The sequence below is a fragment of the Nicotiana attenuata genome, chromosome 10 (genome assembly GCF_001879085.1).
Source record: "Nicotiana attenuata strain UT chromosome 10, NIATTr2, whole genome shotgun sequence".
NCBI lineage: Eukaryota > Viridiplantae > Streptophyta > Magnoliopsida > Solanales > Solanaceae > Nicotiana > Nicotiana attenuata.
This window is the reverse complement of record NC_031998.1, coordinates 29019909-29035081: the sequence shown is the minus strand read 5'-3', so window position 1 is coordinate 29035081 and position 15173 is coordinate 29019909. Positions and strand designations below refer to the sequence as shown.

The 15173-nt window shown below is 32.4% G+C and overlaps 1 long non-coding RNA gene across 1 annotated transcript; it reads left to right on the top strand.

The window, feature by feature from the left end:
• LOC109233213 lies at positions 11417–14558 on the top strand. Its single transcript, XR_002069058.1, has 4 exons — positions 11417–11586; positions 11951–14068; positions 14184–14244; positions 14346–14558. It is a non-coding gene; the product is annotated as an uncharacterized LOC109233213 (long non-coding RNA).

The following is a 15173-nucleotide window of genomic DNA, read 5'->3' as shown; positions in this document are numbered from 1 at the left end:
CCAAATATATATGAAATCCATCAATCTAAGTGTTGGGATATACTATTAACCATGCGGTTTAGACATAGTATTATATTTTATTCTTTATGAAATAATTATTTATTTCATTTATTCAATTCAATAAAGTACTATTTTAAATAGATCATTTGTTACATGTGTGTCCTTTTAGTTATGTAGTAGACAATTTAGTGTATGGAGTCTTAGCTCATGCACAGAAGATTAAATTGTTGGTTCTCATAATTAATAAACTACGTTCACAATCAAAGATATTGTTGGACAAAATATCTTGATGATTGTAGCACAAAATTATAGTATAATTTGTCTTGATTATGGGAGTAGTTTTGCTCCAACTTCTTGTGCTAGTATACTCAGTGTATATTGAACGGACCAAGTAGAGAAAAGATGTTTTTTGTACTGAATATATAAAACATTTTCTCTAATTCATTAAATGAGCTTAAACTCCTAATCTTGATATGATTATTATGATCAATGTAATTTGTTTATTGTTTTGATTTATCAAAAGGTACGACTCTATTTAGAGTTAGTGTATGCCTAATAGATTGGACAATAACAAATAACATTTGTGAATAATAATTAGTTGATAGACTCCATGACTCGGTTTTTGAGTTTGATGATACCCCTTTATGTAAGCTTATAAGTTTTTGTGTGAAAATCCGGCCGGTGGATTTTGTATCCGTCACATGATATGTTTTAAGAGGAATTGTAAAGGATTTAATTAGTTGATTAAATTAAATTTTCAGTGATTTAATTTAATTAACTGATATTTGAGATCTTAACATGCGGAGTTAAAATAAGTGTTTTTAAATTTTCGAAATTCATATTGAGGAGTTCAATTGCAGTTTTTTAGTGGAATAAATTGTAATTAATTATAGTAAGAATTACTTCATGCTAATTTCGAATTAATACTATAATTGGTAGCCTCTTATTATTTCTGTGGTCCCTGCTATACCTAGTAAAAACCTGGACAAGACTTGGGTAATAAGTGACTTGGGAGAAAAGTCATCTAATAGAGTTGGAGTAGGATTCTACTTGTAGAAGGAGAATCCTACACATTTTTGGAGGAGGATTTTCGGCCAAAAATAACTCTATTAAAGGAAGACTAATTTCACCCAATAACTTACTTTTAGAGTTGTATTGTTCTTGCCCACCCAATAGCAAAATCCTCCAAGGTTTTACTAGGCAAATCGCAGAAGACTGCAGCCCTAGATTCTTGCTGCTTGGAAGGTTTGTGCAACTACTTCAAGAGGTTAGTGCTTCTAATCTCGTTATTATTGCGTTGTCTAGTTCACATGTATTTGATGCCTGGTTTGTATGCTTGCTTCCGATGCGCATGTTCTAACACTAAGAACGACAATATATATGATCACTCAGAACATATCATATGGAAAGGTTTCATGTCAAGGCACTATTATTTGTAAAAGCCCTAAAATCCATTCACATTTTCTACTAAAGCTTCTTCCCCCTCAATCTTAGGTTGTGGCTCACTCACTGGCATCACAAACACTTTGACCAAAAAAAATATATAAATTTCATGAGCTAAATTTGCAAATAATTAGAACCAAGAAAATCTAGAATTAGGAGTATGTTTCTTACAAAATGCACCATGATGTAAGGAAATCTACTATAGAAAGTCAAAACATGACTAGTATAGACATTGAAATTGGGAGTCAATTACTCAAATGGTCACTCAACTATCTCAAATTAACTCCTAAAGTCACTTTTCTTTCGTTTGTAATAACAAAGTCACTGAACTATGCCTATTTGCACTCAGAAGGTCACTCAACTAGATTTTTCAAATTTTGGATTGCCAAATACCTATTCTACCCTCTAATTATAAACATTTATCTTCTTTATTTTTTTAAACTTTTTAATATTATGATTTTCCCCTTTTTAATTTATATTATGGACTTACCTATAGAATAAATAAATATTATTTATAAATTAAGAAAATAAAAAGTATTTAAGCATCTATAATGCTGGAATAATAAAATAATGAGCATAGTGAAAAAATTAATTAGAATAATCTGTTCGTAATAATAATTTTAGTATTAACAACAAAAATCAAAAATTTGTTTACACAATTCAGAATGAAAGAAAATAAAGGTTGTAGAATATATATTCCATGCACGTAACATAAAAATAATTATTTAAATAAAGATACTTTTATAATATACATTATATATTCTTGAAAATTATGCTCAATTATATTATATATATTCCATGCACGACTTAACATAGCATATTTTATCCTATATAGATAGTCCCCCTGCTTTTCAGTGACATAACTTTGTGTCATCGCAAAAGTTGGTAGAAACATAATGTAAATACCTAATTTTTGCTCTTTCTATTTCTCCTACATTACATTTTATTTTTCTTCTAGGTTTATTGTGTGCATTTATAGATTTTTGAATTTTATTTTAGTTTAATTAGTTTGTTAAAAGGTTTAAGGGATTGGGTTAATTATTTCAAAGTCAAAATTGGCCCAAGAAATCGGACCAAAATCGTAGGCCTAGTAGCTCCAAGACCCAATCCGAATGGGCTTCCTGGAAGACACCAAAACGACGTCGTTTTGGTTAAGTGGGTGAGATCAAATCACAACCTTTCATCTCTCCCAAATCCAACGGCTCTTATCATTTCCCACCCTAGGTATTTAAAGCCTAGTTTGGCCAAATTTTTGCCCCATTTCTCTTATTATTCTCCTCCTTTTCTTCTTCCTCTCTCTTCACTCTCTCTTCTTCCTCCCCCCATCTCCGCCACCCGCTCTCTCTACGGCGGCGGCGCCAGCCGAAAATCGCCCACCGCCGGCGGCTGTCCTCCAAACTCCCCCAAATTACACCATTCTTTTCCTCTCCTCACTCTCTTTCTAGATCCACAACCCAAATCCCCCAAATCTCCACCAATAATCAACAAAATCAAACCCTAGTCGCTCAGTCGCCACTGCCACTGCCGCTGCCGCCCGTCGTCCAAACTACACCAAAATTGCACCTCCTCCTCCTCTTCTCCCTCTCTCTCCATATCTCCAACTCAAATCCTCAAAAAACCTCACCACCGCCGGCCACCACCTCTACTGCCGTCCTCCAACCACCAAATGCCATGAACCTCTGTTTTTTGCTATTTTCGACTCAAAGGACTTCGTTTCTTTTTGGCAAGACGCTGAAACCCTTTTGTTTTAGCGTCTTCCCGAAAGAAACGTGCGTTTTGGAGTCGGACAGCCGCCTCTTAGCATCTCCGGCGTCTTTCTCATGGCTCGAACAGTTTCAAGCACGCTCGTTAGGTATAATCGCCATCTCTTTAATTAATTTCTGATTTTGTTTATTAGTAGGTTAGTTTCTGATTTTTAATTTTTTTCTTTTGGTTGTTTGTTGTTAATTAGAGTTTTAAGTTAGATTCATTTAATTAGTTATCTCTATTCATTTTGGTTGTGTGTTAGACTATTATTAATCAAACATAATCTTTAGTGTATTAGTAAAATCGTTTACTTAATTAATCAATTGTTTAGTTGTAAAACATCGCCGTCCGATCGTTAACGATGCTCGTTCTGTTTTGAGCATTAGTTTGTGAATTCAGTTGTTTGTTCTATGTTTAGTTTGCACAAATCAATCTGTCTTAGTCTAGTTAGTTTGAGTTTGAGTTTTAGTTCCATTTGAAGTCTTGTTTTTGTTTTGTCAATTGCTAGTTGTTTGAGTTTGTTTTGGTTCAAAATCAATAGGGTGGTATTGATGTTGTTAAAATCTGAAGATTAGATGGGTTTGATCATGAGTTAGAGTACTAGTAGCTTATTTTTTACTAGTAGGGTGGCTGAAGTGACTCTTTGCTTCCATTACAACAGGTTTTCATGCTGTCCTTTCACCTTTTGGATAGCCTTTGAACAATGTTTAGCACACAAAGCCAGTCTCTTTTTGGACAGATTTTTGGTGAACCAAAATCTGTCCAAAAAGTGGCTTTCTTTTCCTACTTAAGGGCTACCCTTTCCTCACTTTACATACACACTCTATCACACATTTGTTGGATAGTTTTTACACCCTAAAAATACAACTTTGAGAATAAAAATCAGCAGTTGAAGCACCCTTTAGTATGCTGAAATTGTGAGCTTTAGGAGTGAATCTTAGAGTGCAAACTTTTAGAAAAGTATAAGTCTTCTTTAGAGTTTGGTTCTGAGTTTCTTCTCTAAGTTTTCGGGCTGTTCAAACACGAATTTGCTGCTTGTTTTTTGCTGTTTTGCTGCTGTTAATGCTGCTTTTGTTGCTGAGCTTCTATTCTTCATTGCTGTATTTATTTTCCGTGACCCGGGTAAACCTTGAACTTTTTAATGCAGATTTTTATATTAAATGGTTGAAGATATAGACTTGTCTTGGCTCATTGGATCTGTTTGATATACCTTATTGAATGGAAGCATTGTAATTGAAGCATTGTTCAGTTGTGTATAGAATGTAGTTAAATCTCTAAAGTTTCCTTTACATTTGTAGTTTAAAATCATATTATGCTAAGTCTACTTAGTTGACGGAAAGATTAAAAATCTCATATTTGAGCATGTTTCTTTAGTTTGGGATCTTTTATGTGAGTTACTTTTAAGGTTCATGTATAATTATCTAGGAAAGACTTCTAGCTTCAAATATTTTGATGCTTTAAATTATAGTCAACATTATGTTATATATATAGTTCTTCTCTTTAGCATTAAAGTATTACCCCCCTTTTTTTTTTGCTCGTTTTTAAATTTTGTTGCGGTTGTAATTATGAGAGTGGATTCAAATGCTTAAGGTGTTTATGTTGCTAACGGATTTGTAGTCTGATTAGTGCCATGTTGGTGTAGATGAGTAGAAATATTAGTTAGCCCCTTGAGAAATAATTGACTAAGAAGATAAAAGAGCAAAGATAATTATTAGAATGTAAGTTTCTTTTATGAAAAATATTTTTTTTTAGTTTGGACATTAACGTGAGAAGCAATTTGGGCTTAGAAGAATACTTGTCACTTTATGTTGTCTTGGTCATTGAGGCTCTCAAGTAACATGGGCCAAATAAACTAATATCTGTAGGCCCAATGCCTATAAAAAGTAAGCTGTTCCTTAAAATCAATAATTTATCTTCTGTTAAATAATTTAAGTGGCCCAATACTAACATAAGCTTACCCGAGTTTAATGTCTTGCATTAGTTAAAAAATAATTTTAATAATATCATATTTATTTTTGGTCGAATGAGTAATAAAAAAAATAAGTGTAAGCACTTTCTTTTTTTAAAAACGCTAGGCAATTAGTAGGCGCGTTTTTAACTTCACAGAATCGTTTGCGTAGCGTGATGTTTAACATTCCATAAATTAATTGACTAATCCCATACCTTATCCAATAGTTTTAGTCAATTTATACTTTAAATATTCCCATAGTCAATTGAAATTGGGTGTCTCAATTTGGATGAGGTGATAAGCAATATCCTGGGAGTACACAATCCTGTATATCATACAAAGTATGATAATAGCTTCTACATATAAAATTAGATTAAAAGTACTCAAAACCAATCAATTATAGAATAAAATTAATAACTAAGCCTAGAATAGTAACTATGTTTACATGCCCTATATATGTCTGCAAATGATTATTATTTTCACCATGGAAGAAGGGGATGTAGTTTGCCACCACAAATCAAGCCACTAATAATAAAATGCAACACAAAATGCTGCCTAAATATATCTTCCCAGAACTCTCGTTGGCAAACCAGGAGAAGCATCTAATGCATGACAAAACTATCCCACCAAGGCATGCCTCAAGAATAAAAAGTATCCAACATCGCGCCATATTCTTCCACTCATCTGGATCCTCTGGCATTGGGGCGTAAAAGTGATACAATGTTGCCGAGAAAGCATATAACTAACGGACATAAAGTTTTTGTGGACGTTGGCACCAACAATGCTCCCCTCAAAACCGAAGAACAGAGCAACAAAAAGAGGGTCACGTAAATCTGGACAGCATTTACATATGATGGAATCAGTTGACTCATTTATTCTACTACTAGTAAATGTACCCGCGCAAACTACATTTATAAGACATTAATGAATGTATAAATTGATCTTTTTCTAAAATTTAGTGAGTTGGAGGAGATAAAAATTAACATATAAAGTAAATTATGTTTATTGATGAAATCAAAATTATTAAATTTTCTTTAGAAAAAAAGAAGTTCACTTTCAATCATTCTATGTGTTTAAGTATACTTATATATCATGAACACCATATATTTCTGAGACCAGTTTCATACTCAAAGTAAAACTATTACTATCTGTTGCACCAATATAAGCACTAAGATTCTTTTCATCTACAAAAAGTTAGCATCATTATTGATCTGCATCCAAAGGGGAAAAAAAAAAAGAGGAGGCAAATATACTCTTGACATAAGTGGACAATCTCACACTAAATCAAAAGATCATATATTAATCATATGACTAAAGAAGAAATACTCCTTTTCAAGAAGTTTGGTATCTTTGGTAATCAAGCAAAAATTGTGAAAATTTTTGTTCTCTGTTTTCTTCTGTACGATATTTAAAGGATGATTGGAGATAACATTGGCAAAACCTAGGAGTTCATTTGCCTCCGGTTAGCGTCAATTATGTACTATACCAAGCACAAATAACCAAAAAAAAAAACATAAACAACAATAGGTTTACAGGATAAGCCACATGCACACTTGAAGTAAAGAGTACTGCTCCTATTTGGTATTATGGATGCCCAAACAATATTTGGTGCGCTCATGTTACAAAGGTTTTTCCAAAAATCATAGCACACCGTTCACTCCGGTTTCTTTCCTTTACACCCTCAACATTCAAGAAACTGTTATTGAGAAAATTTTCAAAAGACACTACGAGTAAATTTTACACTCACGTTTGTTAGAATCTTCTCAAATTAAATCCAATTTCCAGGGGAAAAAAGTAGCTATGCCGAATTTGTCTCAACACGCGGGTCTGACTGATATCATCATCTGAGTTAAGCAACTCTTCCAATCAACTTTCACATCCTGAAAATCCAAATTTTTTACCAAATTAGTCAATAAATCTATCATTGTACACCCATGATTTTATTAACAAATACAAACACTAAAAGAAAGATATTGAATGAAGAATTTGAGTAGTTGTGAATATTATCTAAAAGAAAACCAAGCAAAATAAATCACATAAACTAAGTATGAAGGTTTGAAAATAGAAAAATAAGCAAAAAGGAGCAAGAGGAAAACGGATTGAGAAACCAAAGGAATAGATAGCTTAAAGTTCTGGTTAGGTGCGAGTAAATTTGAAAGGGATAGGTAGAATAATTATATTATAAGAATGAAGAGGTGTTGTAAATGTGGTAGACCTCTCATATTTAGCCGTTACACATTGGTGGCTGTTACCTTTTTTTTTGTAACTGAAATAGATATAATGAGATGTAATAAATAAGATAGAAAATGATCAATTTTTAATTATTATTAAACAAATTAAATGGAAGAATGGAGGGAAAGAAAGCAAAAAAAGGAAAAAAAGATAAATAGCATTCTTGGCCAAAGAGAGGTGCCAAGTCACCTTTTTCATTCCCTCCTTTATGTATACTAGTCTTTATGTACGTGCTTTGCACGTAAATCTTCAGTCAATTATTTAAATAGAGGAGCAAAAAATTAAATTTAAGGAAAATTATATACGAGAAATAAGTTTGTTTGAAGATAGTCTTTTTTAAAATAAGTTTGAAGTATCTTCAATCCATTATTTGCCTTTTAAAATAAATTTTATTTTCTATTATATTTTTCAAATTTTAAACAAATTTTTTGAACCAAAAGAAGCAATTTTTGAAGATATGGTCATACTTCATTTAAACAATTCATCTCAATTTATACGATAAAAATTGAGTAATTAATTACATATACGTATTATAACCTCTAGAGTTTCCATAGAGCAATTTAAATACAATTAAATTAAGATAAACTCAATCGTAGTAAATAACATCACATTATCAACAAAACTCAAAGACATTCGAAAAAAAAAATACTCTATGTATAAAAATCTATCAATATTTTTGCATCAATTCAAATAATAAAAAAGTAAACACAAGACTTACACTTCATAGACAAATTAAAAGCTATATATATATATATATATATATATATATAAGAGAGAGAGAGGGAGACAGAGTCATGTAAGTTTAAAGTTACCTACAGTCAGTTTTAAAACGTATTTTAAGAGAATAAATTTTTAATTGCATATATCCACCAAGTATATAGATAAAAATAATAATTAAATATTTCTTGAACCTTCCAAGAGGAATGATTAAATAAGATAATTGGTGTCCCTAGATAAAAAATAATTAAATATTTCTAAGAGGAATGTCTTACCTGTAATAGGAAAAGGTGCAACGACGAGCATGATGTATTGATAGGCTGCCTCGAATCTACAGTGAGAAAGAGAACTGAATTAGAATCCTAGGGCAGATGCAGTGGTCATTAAGTCTATTTCTTGACGTTATTTTCTTTTAAAATAAGCTACATGCTATCCCACAATAAGCTACATGCTAATCACAGCAAATTCCAAAGAAAAAAAAGAGGAAAAAAAAAACAAAGGAAAAGAATCTAGGGAAAACCTTAGTATGGTGTAAATCTTAAATATTATACATAGGCTTACGAAAGATACCAAAAATAGGAGAATCGAAATGGTAAATTTATACTTGATTTCGGAGTTCCAAGTCTTGTTGTTTAATTGGAAAAGGAATTTCATCATTGGGTAATTTACAATTAGATCCTTAAATTATACAAATATTTAAGGACATAAAAGTCAATTATTATTTCGAGGATATTTTAGTCGTTCAACATTTAGTATATATTATTCGTGCTTTTATCTATCTATACTATATTAAAAGCACGAAGGCCCTTAGCGAAATATCGTTCGCCTTTTTTACCTTTTAAAAGTAGATTTCACATTGGTCAAATTTGTAATTTAATTATATTTCTAATATTTAGGACTTTTTAATCAATTAGTTATTAAAACCTTCCTTACTTGACAAAAAGACATAATGTTAAGGACTTTAAATTTAATATACTTGTCCTATAAGGCTATACTTATATTACGACTAAAGTTTCACGGCATTCAAGAGTTATCTTATATTTAGGATTAAATTGTCATAGATACGGCCATACCAATATAAGATGGACAAGAACATGTTGGACCACTTTTTTCTTCTATAATGAAGGATCACGTTTAGTTTGAACTGCCTTAGTTATTGTTAAAGTATCCGTTTTTCAAAAGGTAATTTAATTATTTTCATAACATGAATCCTCTCTCAAAAATTACTCCAAGCATCTATTTCAATCAAGAACCAAAATACGAGATCTAGCATGCTTCTTGCTTTACTTGTATTATTTATCCATCTTGTATGATGTTATTGCATTTTTTAATAGTAGGCTTTTTCAATTGTTGCCAAAATATGATGTCTTTTTTGAGGTGATCTAATTTTTGTTATCGATTATATGAACTTTCTCTCAAAGACAATGTCGCCTATCTCATTGGAGAACAAAATAAGCCTACGTCTATAGTGTTATTATTGTTTTTGACAAAAATTATAATCTATTCTGTTTTGTGTCTCACACCTTCATGTAACATATCTATTGGGAATAACCAAATAAATCATACTCGATTCTTCTTCTTCTTAAATTAAAATTCACAAACTTCACAAAAATTAGAATTAGTTGACAAAAGATATTTGCCAAAAAAAAGTAGAGGTGGAGAGAGTTTTAATATTCAATTTGAGTTCAAGAGACGAAAAAACCCAGATTGAAGTGGTTTTCACTGCAAGCCATACTTGTTCGAATATCAAATTTTTCATGTAATTTTACAAAGTCCCTTAGCAAAATTTCGTTCGTCTTTTTTACCCTTTAAAATTTGAATTTACACTGGACAAAATAGTCATTTTATTATTTTTCTAATATTTAGAAATATTCATTTAATTAATATCCTACTATTTAGGAATAATCATTTAATTAATTTCTTACTATATAGGAATCGTCATTTAATTATACTCCTAATATTTATAAACTTTTTTTTTTCATTCAACCCCATTTATATTTAGGAGTACTAAATTTCTTCTTTTAGGTTTCGGAGGAGGTTTCTTTAGTTAATAAAATTCTGCCTAAAAGTTTCAGTTTTTTGAGTTCTCCTTTTAGGTTTAGGAGGGGTTTTTCTTTAGTTAATAAAATTTTACCTAAAAGTTTAGGTCTTTCTTTAGTTAATAAAGTTTGACACTGATCACGCCCAATTATGCCTTATAAAAAGGACTCTGCGGACGTTGCAAATATAACCCAAGTATTACGCCCAGGGTCGAATCCACAGAGAGTTAACCTATCAACCACTATCTTCAGACCCACTAATTCTTCAGAACCAGCTTCCCAAATATTCAAATCTCAGTTGAGTGTTCTTTAACAACTAGCTTGCAAGTAACTAAATAGCTGTAAACTAAATTAATAAGGTTGTAAACAATTATGAGGAAGAGCTAAGGCAATGATTTCCCCTATTGATGGAATCCCTTCTGTTTATGCTCATACAAATTTACCCACACATCACTATCAATCATGAACGCTAATCTTACCCCAAATCTCTCCCGAGTAATCACAGTAATTTACTATTGCACTCTCCCGAGATACACTAGCTTACTTTATTTAGCACAATTCACTTTAGATTACACCCAAGGCTTCGTTATCCCTAATCCCGCCTTTAAACCCGCAATTATAGATTCCTCTAATAATCTAGGAGTGGTGTTGTTCAACAATACCCTAAATATGCACTCTTTTCCAAGTTATGCACACTAAATAGGCACAGCTAATTGAGGATCCTGTCAATTAACTACAACGAACACGAAGTTGAACAAATAGAGATTAAACTAGCAATTTGTATTCACATAAACAAGAAGTTCATCACCCATAGGTTCCATCAAACCTTAGACAAGGAATTTAGCTACTCATGGCCTGAGTCCCAGTTCGAACGATNTTTAGTATTTCTTTTTAGTTTATAAAGAATATTTCATAATGTTAACGTTGTTTCTTAAAGTTTTGTATGCAATGATATGGGATACACGCGCAACGTGCGTACCCTAAGACTAGTAATAATATAGATAGATATAGATATAGTTATAGATAGATTTCATAGTTAAAAGGAGGTTGACTTGATGAATCTTTGAATATTTATCTTTACAGATATTCATTTAGCACAATGCACGTTACCACGAGATAGTGCTGTGCATTATTTAGGTCGAACCGAAAATTCGAACCGATCCATGTTATTTGGATCGTCTCAGATCGGATTTTAACTATTTATCGGATTTCGGATTTATAGATTTAAATATTTTGGATATCGGATCAGATACGATTTGGCTTAATTTAAATCAGAACCGATCTGAAATCCAATTTATAAGGCCTACATATAATAGTGAGGGTGCCATCGGATAGGGTTTCATTTGTCTTATTTCTCTCACATTGGCCTCCATCACTCCAAATCTCTTACAGCTTTTAGACCTGCCTCCATCACTCAAATCTTCAATATCGCCGCTTCATCTTTGCTCTCCGGAACCAGAGGTAAGGTTTGTTAGTTTTGTTTTGATTTTTCATTCTCTCCGTCCTTTCCATTTTAGATTATTGATTGATTCTTTCCTATCTATGGTCGATTTTTATTTTAGATTGATCTAGGGTTTTGATTTTTTATTCTCTCCCTTCTTTCCATTTTAGTACTTAAATTTTTCAAAGATGCTATTTGATTAAAAATATACTGCTGCTCATCTGATTTTCTCAAAGCTTAAATATTAAGTTTTTGCATGAATTTTTGTCTGATGTTAGCTCGTGCACTTAAGCACTTTTGTGGGTTCTTGTATTTCTTCGCTATCCTTTTTTAACTGCCGGTACTAATTTTTTACATGGATTTTATTTTATACTTGTTTCATAGATGACAGAGCCAGAGGCAGAGAAGGGAAATGAGCTTCAAATTATCCTAAAAGTTACTGAAAGTGGTGCTTTAATTGATTCCACAACGAACACACTCCATTGTGAATCTGCTTCTAAGAAAAGAAAAGGCATGAAAGAAAGATCAGTTGTTGGGGCCATTTCAGCAAGTTCATTGATGACAAAGGGATTAAAAAAGCGAGATGCAAGTATTGTCAAGAAGAATATGTAGCAAATACAAAAACAGCGGTACAAGCAATTTGCTATCCCATATGATCAAGTGCCCGAACAATCCCCGTAAGGTGGACACCAGTCAACAGAGACTAGCTTTTCAACCAAAAAAGGGTGGTCAAACAGGTGATGTGTCAGTAATCCCATGGAAATTTGATCAAAAGGCATGTAGGAAGGCTTTAACTCGTATGATAATTATTGATGAGCAACCCTTTATTTCTGATGAAAGGAGGGTTTTAGAAATTTTGTGAGAACTCTTCAACCTTTATTTCGTGTTCCTTCTCGTACTACTGTGACTAGAGATTGTCTTGAGATTTATAATGAAGAGAGACATGTTTTGAAGAGAATTTTCAAAGAATCAAAATAGAGAATTTGCATTACAACTGACACATGGACTTCAATTCAACGAATTAACTATATGTGTGTTACATCATATTATATTGACAAGAATTGGGAATTGCATTAAAAAAAATTAAATTTTTGTCCAATTACTAGTCACAAGGGCCAAGATTTAGCTAGTGGTGTTGCTAAATGTTTGCTTGAATGCGGATTGGATAAAATTTTTACTGTGATTGTTGATAATGCAAGCTCTAACGATGTTATGGTTAAAGAATTATCCAAACAATTTACTAGATGGAATACAAATTTGATGGAAGGTAAGCATGTTCATGTGAGGTGTATGGCTCACATCATCAATCTAGTTGTTCAAGATGGATTGAAAGGGGGAGTGTGTCTATTGAACGAATAAGACAAGCTGTCAGGTACGTAAGGCAATCTCCCGCAAGATGGAAGAGGTTTAAAGAATGTTATGATCTTGATAAGATAACATCTAAAAAATCATTGTGTCTAGATATTCCAACTAGGTGGAACTCCACATATTTGATGTTGAAGGTTGCGGCAGTTTATGAGGATGCTTTTACAAAATATTGTGACATTGATTATGGATTGATGCATTGTATTTCTAATTGTATTTGTGAGTATGGGCAGCCTGCAGGTCCACTTTTAAGTAGTGATTGGGAAAGTGTAAGACGTATTGTGAAGTTTCTTGAAATATTTTATGAACTCACCTTGAAGGTATCGGGCATACTTTATATTACATCTAATGTACATTTTCTTGAGATCTGTGTAGTAGGTTATTCTTTGAAAGAATTGATGGAAAATGAAGATGCTGCCGTGCGAGAAATAGCAAAGAATATGAAAGAGAAATTTGACAAGTATTGGTGTGATCCTCACAAGATGAACAAGATGATATTTATTTCATGTGTGTTAAATCCACGCCACAAGTTTCACTCTCTTTCTTTCGCACTTGGTGCTATGTTTGGAGAAACAAAAGGTGTGAGAATACAAGAGGAAGTGAAGACATACACTGAAACTTTGTTGAGTGAGTATGTCAAAATGAATGGTGATTCATGTCCATCTTCTCCATCTTCAACTTCATCTTCATGTCCATCTTCTCCATCTCCTCCATCTTCTTTATCATCATTCTCAAAATTCATGCTAGATTTAAAGAGGCATAAGAGTGGTGGAGGTATTGACTCAAAAACAGAGTTGGATAAATATTTGGGTGAGAGATGTTGAGGAAGAAAAAGATAAATTTGATGTTCTGGGTTGGTGAAAGTTGAACTCACCTAGATTTCCCACTCTTGCTGATATGGCACGTGATGTGCTAGCCATACCAATTTCTAGTGTTGCATCTGAATCGGCCTTTAGTACTGGAGGACACATACTTGATCCATTTAGTAGATCATTGAATCCAAGATTGGTTCAAGCTCTTGTGTGTGTCCAAGATTGGTTCAAGCTCTTGTGTGTGTCCAAGATTGGCTTCGTAACGAATCAACAACTACGGTTAAAATTGAGAAAGATTTAGATAATCTTGAACAACTTGAACTTGGTAAGACTATCTTTCTTCTTTTATTCTTTGTTTTGATATATATTTGATAACTTATTTGTATGTTTATTTGGATTCTTTTTATGTTAACATATGTGTGATTTTAAACTTTCAACAGAAAAAAGCCTTGCATCGTCAACATATAGTGTTGATGAAGATTATTGAACTATATTTTGCCGGTATAATTCTTTCACAGTTATTTTTCTGTCCAGAGTGTTGGTCTTTGGTTTTATATTTCAATTTTTTCACTAAAGTCTAAACCATTCCTTTGTTATTGCAGAAACAAAGGGGAGCAGTACATCTGGAATTGGGAGGGAGATGGAAGTTGGAACTCTTTAATTTTTTTTTTTTTTTGCCTTCTTGAGTTCATCCTTTAAATAATGGAAGACCTATATATTTTGTTGATCTGTTGCCTTGTTGGTATTGCAGTTTATTCAGTTCTGTTGCTACAATTATCAACTAGTATTATTCAGTTTAATCTTTTGGGTTTGTTTAGTTCTGTTGCTACCAGTGTTTGAAAAAGCGCGCGCTTCGTCGCTTAAAGCGCGAAGTGACGCGAAGCGATAGAGTATTGCTTTTCTGTGCCTAAGGCGACGCGAACAGCTGAAGCGCGCATCTAGGCCTATTTTTTTTTTTTTAAAAAAAGATTGGGTCTGTTTTTAATTTTATACAAAACAAACCCCTAATGCTGCGCGACATAACAGAACACAATTGCTGCGATTTTCTCTCTTCTTCATCGAAAAATTAGGGTTTTGGGACAGAAAGTTTCTGCTTTTTTTTCTCTTCTTCATCGCAGCAGACCAGTACCAGTCCACAGCTCCAGTCGACCAGTCCAGGTAAATTTTCTTCTCCTTTCTTCTTCTCATTTTTTTTCTTCTTTCTTTCTTCTTCTCATTTTTTTCGTCACTGACTCGCTGGGCTGGAGTTCTGTCTTCTTTCGTCCTTCTTCTTTCTTCTTCTGAGTTTTGTCTTCTCTTTTTTACTTCTTTCTTTCATTATTTATAATTTATATATTTTATATTTTTCAGTTTATTTGATTTTTTAGTGTATATTTCAGTAATTAAAATTAATTATTATATATGTTATATTTTCAGTTTATGTGATTTTT